We start from the raw sequence: 8,504 nt of genomic DNA, 5'->3' as shown, positions 1-8,504 counted from the left end.
TAAAAAAAAAAAAAAAAAAAAAAAAAGAAAAAGTAAATGCATATGAATAGCTAAGAAAGTTTTGAAAAGGAAAACAGGAAATTTGTCCTTCTAGGAATCACAACCTCATGGTTAAGAATATAGGCTCTGGGCCGGGCGCCGTGGCTCACGCCTAAATCCCAGCACTTTGGGAGGCTGAGGCAGGCAGATCACCAGGTCAGGAGATGGAGACCATCCTGGCTAACATGGTGAAACTCCATCTCTACTAAAAATGCAAAAACTTAGCCGGGTGTGGTGGTGGGTGCCTGTAGTCCCAGCTACTCGGGGGAGGCTGAGGCAGGAGAATGGTGTGAACCAGGGAGGTGGAGCCTGCAAAGCCAAGATCACCCCACTGCACTTTAGCCTGGGTGACCGAGCGAGACTCCATCTCAAAAAAAAAAGAGTCTAGGCTCTGGAGTTACAAAGTTAGGTTATAGTCCTAGCTTGTAATTTGAGTAAATTTAACCTCTTGAAGTCTATTTATCTATGAAACTAAAGATATCAAGAATACTTAACTCTTGATGGCTCTGTGAGAAATGAGTTAGTAAGTATGTTATTTATCACAGGCACTGTCACACAGTCAATTATCAATACACATTAGTTGCTGTTATCATGGTTATAATCAGCAGCATCAAGATATGTGGTATTGGCATAGAAATAAACAATTAGGACGGGTGCAGAGGCTCACGCTGGTAATCCCAGCACTTTGGGAGACCAAGGTGGGCAGATCACAAGGTCAGGAGCTCAAGACCAGCCTGGCCAACAAAGTGAAACCCGTCTCTACTAAAAACACAAAAACTAGCCGGGTGTGGTGGCAGGCGTCTGTAGTCTCAGCTACTCAGGAGGCTGAGGCAGGAGAAGCACTTGAACCGGGAGGTGGAGGGTGCAGTGAGCAGAGAAGGTACCACTGCACTCCAGCCTGGGTGACAGCAAGACTCTGTCTCAAAAAATAAACAAACAATTAAATCCCTCAAAAAGAGCCCAGAAACAGGCCCAAGTGTAAAAAGAATTTGTAAATGCTAAAAGGTGGCATTCTGAACCAGTGTGAAGACGGATTTAATAACTAGCAGTAGTGAGGTATATCATCTGAGGAAAGAAAAAATTACCTCACAACACACATAAAATCCAGAGTAAAGAGCTAAATGACTTGCAAGACAAAACAAAACAAAAACCTGTAGGGAGAATTTTTAACATCATCTTCAAGTGGAGAAAATATTCTTGAAACACAAAATCCAAAAGGTATAGAAGGAACATTATGCACAGACATGGAAAAGTCTTTGCAACATAAAGACAAAGAATATCTATAATATATTGAAGAGTCCCTAAAAATTTATAAGAAAAAGACAAGCCAAGAGTAAAACTGGCAAAGGTTATGAGCAAGCAGTTCACCACAAGGAGAGATGCATAGTAGCCTTCAATCGAAAAAGCAAATTAAAATAATTTTAAGATATCTTTACTCATATATATAACTAACAAAAATAAAATGATGTTCTATCAATCGCCCTAAAAAAAAACTGAGAAAATACAGAAAGAGCTTTAAACCTGCTAACATCTGTGGCTCTGTTTATCACCAAAAGAAAAAGCAACACCTATCATGCCATTAGAACACTTCATTATGGAAAGAGGAAAAACAAAAACAAAACACAGGTAGAAAAGCAATCACTGAACCTTACTGTTAGAAGGAAACTAAGCTTATGAGGTCTGACCACTCACCAACACAAGAAAGTACCACCGACAATGACCTATATGCAGCATTTACTCAAACTCCAGAGGCAAGGCAGTTCAATAAAGCACTTCTCAACAACTGTTAAAAATTACTTCTTTATAATCTTCAAATTGCTTCAAAATGATAACAAACATCTGTTTAACAAACTTTTTAAAAACTGTCAGGAATCAAAGGCAACTTTCAGTGTCTGCATTTATTAACATTCACCTTTAAGGCAACATCTAATCATTTTTCTAAGATATCTACCTGTCTCCATGATTTCTCTCTTACTGGTAGGGCCCAGGAAGTATCAGAAATATCTTTCAGAACCTTGGAATTCTTCTAGACCTAGAGACATGAAATCATGTAAAGCTACATGCATCTTACTATTTTCTTATTATTTATTTGTTTTTAATATTATAAACTTCACACTATGATCTCTTATGACAAAAAAATGACAGGGGAAAAGCACGAACACAGTCCCTCACTACTACAAATTCTGCATTTGAGGAAATCACAGGGGTCAGCACAACCAGAGTGCAACGGATGAGCCTCACTCTGGGAACCACCTTCATGATCATGGTATCTATCCTGCCGGATAAGTGTATTGTCTATTTTCTTTTTGTTTGTTCTAGTTTTTCTAATTTAAAGAGCAACTTCTTGTTACAGAAATAAGAAGATAAAAAGGAGATACACTATGTGTTCTGTGTCACCTATTATTTCAAGTTTCCTGAACTGTAGATTCATGACTTCTTACTCTTGCTATAAATTTATCTCTAAGAATCATCAATATTGTTTTCCCTTTTTTGAAACATCAGTCATTGTAAAAATCCTATTCATCATCTGACAACATCCTAAGAGGTTCACAACCCTCTCTTCTACTTGACATTTGTCATGAGTTTCTCCTTCTGACTTACAGTCTATGCATTTAAACAAAAACAAAATAAAACAAAAACTAAGACCCAGTTGGAGTGATGATGGGGTGAGGCAGGGGAAAAGGGGAGATGGTGAGAAGATGCGCAGGGGAGCCACTTTAGCTCCACCCTAATTTCTACCTGCTACTACCCCCATGGAATTCTTTGATATGGCTAATTAGTATCTTTTCTCAATCACTAGAAGTGCTATGTAAATGGACATATAATACTTGTTCTACTCTGACTCCCTCCCTCCACCAGTGTACTTCCTAACCTTTCATATAAGAAGTCTGGGGCATTTTAAGACTTTTCACTCCTTCAGGGGGTACACTGTTAGAATTTTAAGCCTCACTCTTACCGGTTTTCCAATGTTTCCTAAAGTCTAGTGCACACATCTTAAAATCCAGAACTCTCTTTCCTGCTACTTTTAATATAAACCCAAGATGACACGGCTTCTATCTGCAAAGGTTCTTTCTAGAATTTACATATCACTAGCTTTTTTTTTTTCTATTGATCCTAATTAAGTTCAAAATAGCAAATATCTTAACAGCTTACCACCTCAAATATAAAATTAAATTAGTGAGATGCTCTGCTTTAAGAAACACATTTCCAGAAGCTGTTGGACTAACCAGTTTGCTTTATACCAATACTGTAACCTGAATTAAGATACCATCGATGCCCATACCTTTCAAATATTCTAACCACATTTGTACAACCAAATAGTATTTTCCATACAGATGTCTAACTTGTGTAACTACTGTACTTTTCATCCCCTTCTGTGACAGAGATAACTACCTGTTCTTCCAAAATTCATTCTCCCCTTCTACGGTATGCAGTCCTCACTGGGAGGTGGCTGACCTGCTAGGAACTATTTTTTCCAGCTCTCCTTACACTCAGATAAATCCATATGACTTGCTTATATCAATGTAAAGTAAGAGGAACTGATGTGTGCCAGAGTTTTTAGGAAGTATAATTGCGATGCTGGGCATGGTGGCTCACGCCTGTAATCCCAGCACTCTGGGAGGCTGAGGTGGGTGGATCACTTGAGGTCAGGAGTTTGAGACTAGCCTGACTAACATGGTGAAACCCATCTCTACTAAAAATACAAAAAGTAGCCAGGCAAGGTGGTGCACACCTGTAATCTGAGGGACTCAGGAGGCTGAGGCAGGAGAATCGCTTGAACCTGGGAGGTGGAGGTAACAGTGAGCTGAGATCGTGCCACTGCACTCCAGCCTGGGCAATAGAGTGAGACCCCATTTCAAAAAAAAATTAATTTAAAAATAAAAAATACAGATACAAATACAAAAATTAGCTGGACATGGTGGCATACACCTGTAATCCCAGCTAGTTGGGAGGCTGAGGTGGGAGGATCACTTGAACCCAGGAGGCAGAGGTTGCAATGAGCAGAGATCGTGCCACTGCACTCCAGCCTGGGCTACAGAACGAGACTCTGTCTCAAAACAAACAAACAAAAACAAAAAACAACAAAAAAAAGAAGTATGGTTATTCGATATTTACAGAATATGATATAAAGAAACAGAACTCCTATATTGTAAGTGGGTGAATATGCTTAGGTTAAATAGTGCTCTTTAACATTTACAAGCTATTAAACTGAATCAAACCTTAGTTTCTCCATCAGACTCAAGTAGAATGCTTATTTGAAATTCATCCTGAGCATTAATGATACTAGTTTAGCACAAGTCTACCACTTCAAAGAGTCTTGAGTCAAAAACATTTGTGGTTACTGCCTGAGCTTTTAGTGAAGAACTACTTGTTACTTCTTTCTCTCAGGCCCATGATAGGCAGACAATGCCAGCTGACTGCTGCATGTTCCTACAATCAAAAATACTTAATAAATGTCTATGTGTCATTGTTCTATGTGCTTGGAACAACTTTAGTAACCAAAACTGAGATCCCTACCCTCATAGAGCTTACATTCCAGTGGCAGCCATTCCAGTCATTTGGAGTTGGCAGTTCCAAGCCTATCTGCCAACCTTTATGTAAAGACTTAATAAACATGGGCAATAATAAACTGTTGAGTTAACATGTGAAGGAGTTGTACCGTAGATATTCTTTGCTGGATAATAATGCTACAAAAATTAAGCTAGTATTCCCGCTAGAAAACAATGTTTCAGCTTATTAGGGAGGACAAAGGGGACATTCTTAGATACATTTGGAGAAATAAAAGGAAATCAAAGAAGAAAAGGCTACTAAGATGGTGAAGGAAATTACTATTAACGTAAGAACTTGACACAGTGGCAAGAGAGTGGCAAATAAAATTTCCACTGGTAGCTTTAGATGAGACTCTTCTTCCAGACAGTGATGTTCATATAACAATAATAGTTACAAGGCTGGAGGTGGTGGCTCATGCCTATAATCTCAGCACTCTGGAAGGCCAAGGTCGGGGAGGATCAAACTCAGGAGTTTGAGACCAGCCTGGGCAACAGAGGAATGCCCCGTCTCTGGAAAAATAAAAACAAAGGCCGGGTGTGGTGGCTCACGACTGTAATCCCAGCACTTTGGGAGGCTGAGGTGGGTGGATCACGAGGTCAGGAGATTGAGACCATCCTGGCCAACATGGTGAAACTCCGTCTCAACTAAAAATACAAAAATTAGCTGGGCATGGTGGCGTGTGCCTGTAATCCCAGCTACTCAGGAGGCTGAGGCAGGAGAATCGCTTGACCTGGGGAGTTGGAGGTTGCAGTGAGCTGAGATCATGCCACAGCATTCCAGCCTGGCGACAGAACAAGATTCTGTCTCAAAAAAATATAAAAATAAAAATTAAATAAAATTAGCCAGGCATAGTGGTGCACACCTGTGTCGCAGCTACTGGGGAGGCTGAGGTGACTGCATTTCTTGAGCCCAGGAAGAAGAGGCTGCAGTAAGCGGTGATTGTGCCACTGGACTCCAGCCTGGGAGACAGAGTGACCCTCTGTCTCAAAAAAATGATGTACAGGAACCAACTAGTATAGAAGACTATAAGAATGAGGAACAAGCCAGTATGGAAGAACCCTTGCTTCCTCTAGAAGTATAGCCTTGAATGACTGATGAGTCTGTACCAAGACGTAGGAAACTGCTATTATAGTGACAGGGCAAATTAGAAAATGGCTGTCTTTCCGCAACACGTCTGACATGTTGACTAAATCATCAGGCAATAAAGACCTTCCATCTATCTCTACTAACTCACCTAGAAATAAATGATATAATTAGTAGAAATAAAGGCAATATTGTACAGTAGCAATTTGATCCAGCTTCTGAGGCAGAAGACAGATTTGAGTACACACTCCATATATATGTGTATATGTATGTATAGAGAGTGTGTATGTGTATATACAGAGAGAGAATATATAGACTTCACAAACCCAAACCTACAAAAGGGCAACATTTGCTACAGTTTAGTGTAATAACTCATCTTTTGCATGTTTCTTTATTCTTTTGATGAGTTAAGTTTAGGAAAAAAAGAAACTTTATTGGGAAAACATGCTCTGCTAATCTGGCTGAACAAACACCTTATTTTATAAAAAGATGAAGAATGTCTTGGACTTAGTACATCATTTTCCATTACTAACCCCAACTTACAAAAAGATGGCATTTGCTACAGTTGTTAGTGTAATAATACATATTTTTCAGTTAATGAACGTATTTAATATCTGACCTTAATTAACATCTGATGTCTATTATAAAACATGCACCACAAAGTTACTTCCATTAAAAAGAAAAGCATAGGCTGGGTGTAGTAGCTCAAGCCTGTAGTCTCAGCTGCTCAGGAAGATTACTTGAGCCAAGGAGTTCGAGGCTGTAATGAGCTATGATCACGCCACTGCACTCCAGCCTGGCCAAACAGAAAGAAAGAAAAATAAAATAAAAAATAAAAAAAAGAAAGAAAATAAAATAATTAAAAAGTATTGCTGGGCGTGGTGGCTCATGCCTGTAATTCCCGCACTCTGGGAGGCCGAGGCGGATCACCTGAGGTCAGGAGTTCGAGATCAGCCTGACCAACATGGAGAAATCCCATCTCTACTAAAAATACAAACAATAAGCTGGGCATGGTGGTATATGCCTGTAATCCCAGCTACTCAGGAGGCCGAGGCAGAAGAATCGCTTGAACCCGGGAGGCAGAGGTTGCAGTGAGCAGAGATCGCGCCATTGCACTCTAGCCTAAGCAACAAGAGTGAAACTCCATCTCAAAAAAAAAAAAAAAGTATTAATTGAACATTCTTTGCCAACAATTCAAATGCACTATTTAATGAAGAAGAAAAAAGACAAGAAATCTCCCTTTCCATCATTGCTCCTCATTCCTAAAAAAGTTACGGCATATACAACAGGCTTGTAGTCAGCCCTAGATTTAAATTCCAGTTCTGCTAGTTGTGTGACCTTAGCAAATTATATATACTTTCTGATCCTCAGTTTCTTCATCTGTAATAAATTCCTACATCAAGGGATCCAGCACAGTCGCTCACACCGGTAATCCTAGCACTTCAGGAGGCTGAGGCAAGCGGACTGCTTGAGCCTAGGAGTTCAAGACAGCCTGGGCAACATGGCGAAACCCTGTCTCTATTCTAAAAAAAAAAATAAAAAAAAACAGGCCGGGCATGGTGGCTCACACCTGTAATCCCAGCACCTTGGGAGGCTGAGGCGGGGGGATCCCTTGAACCTAGGGGGTTTAAGACGAGTCTGAGCAACATGGTGAGACATTTTAAATTTTAAAAATTAAAAACAAAAAATTAGCAGGGCATGGGGGCTCACAACTGTGGTCCTAGCAGCTACTCAGAGACTAAGGTGGGAGGATCACTTGAGCCTGGGAGGCAGAAGCTGCAGTGAACCAAGGTTTTGCCACTGCACTCCAGCCTGGGTGACACAGTGAGACTCTGTCTCAAAAATAAAAAATAAATACCCATCTCATTCCTAATTTTTCTGTGTATTTTGGAAACACATTTCAAAGATTCAAGTCAAATGTGATAATGCATACAAAAGTGTGGCATAGTACCTATTACAGGAAAGGCTTTCTTCTTTCCCTACCCAATGCCAAAGAGGAGTGAATGGGTGGGAAATGAAAAAGGACAGAGAAGATAAAGTTACAAACTCCATATTATAACACTCCTCATTTTCTCAAACCCTTTTCTACTATTTTTGTTTATTACTCCCAATCTTTTGAAGCTTTTCTGTAACTCATACTGTCCTATAGAGTTAGAGTATGAGGCAGGTTTCACACAGCGCCTATCAAGCAGGTGGGGAAATCTAGGGAAGTTTCTGTACTTAAATTAAGCTTAACAGCAATGCCTTACAGGGAGAATCTGAGTATCCTAACAGGGAACTCGAAACAGTGATTTTTAAATAGTGAGGAGCTGGTAAGGTGGGAAAGGAGGGTGATTGGCAAGGCTACAGGGTTCACCAACCTCACAATCAGAGCATTTGTAGGCCAAATATTTTATTTGATCAAAGAGCTCAGCAGTTAACAAAAACAAGGCAAAAACTGAGAATCAGTCAGAAAATATTTTACCACCAAAACATTTTACCTATTTGTGAGGCTTTTATAAGACTCCAGGCCGGGCGCGGTGGCTCAAGCCTGTAATCCCAGCACTTTGGGAGGCCGAGACGGGCGGATCACGAGGTCAGGAGATCGAGACCATCCTGGCTAACACGGTGAGACCCCGTCTCTACTAAAAAATACAAAAAACTAGCCGGGCGAAGTGGCGGGCGCCTGTGGTCCCAGCTACTCGGGAGGCTGAGGCAGGAGAATGGCGTGAACCCGGGAGGCGGAGCTTGCAGTGAGCTGAGATCCGGCCACCGCACTCCAGCCTGGGCGACAGAGCCAGACTCAGTCTCAAAAAAAAAAAAAAAAAAAAAAAAAAAAAAAAAAAAAAAAC

General features: G+C 40.5%; 1 protein-coding gene and 1 pseudogene across 2 annotated transcripts in view; both read right to left on the bottom strand.

Annotated features, from left to right (window-relative positions):
- The window catches only part of YES1 (YES proto-oncogene 1, Src family tyrosine kinase), an 89,055-nt gene that overhangs the window by 71,574 nt on the left and 8,977 nt on the right, over window positions 1-8,504 (bottom strand). The gene's annotated exons all lie outside the window — the stretch shown is intronic.
- On the bottom strand, window positions 2,183-2,329 carry LOC112611777 (annotated as a pseudogene).

This window comes from Theropithecus gelada, chromosome 18, assembly GCF_003255815.1.
Source record: "Theropithecus gelada isolate Dixy chromosome 18, Tgel_1.0, whole genome shotgun sequence".
NCBI classification, from domain to species: Eukaryota; Metazoa; Chordata; class Mammalia; order Primates; family Cercopithecidae; genus Theropithecus; species Theropithecus gelada.
This window is presented reverse-complemented; position numbering and strand designations above follow the sequence as displayed.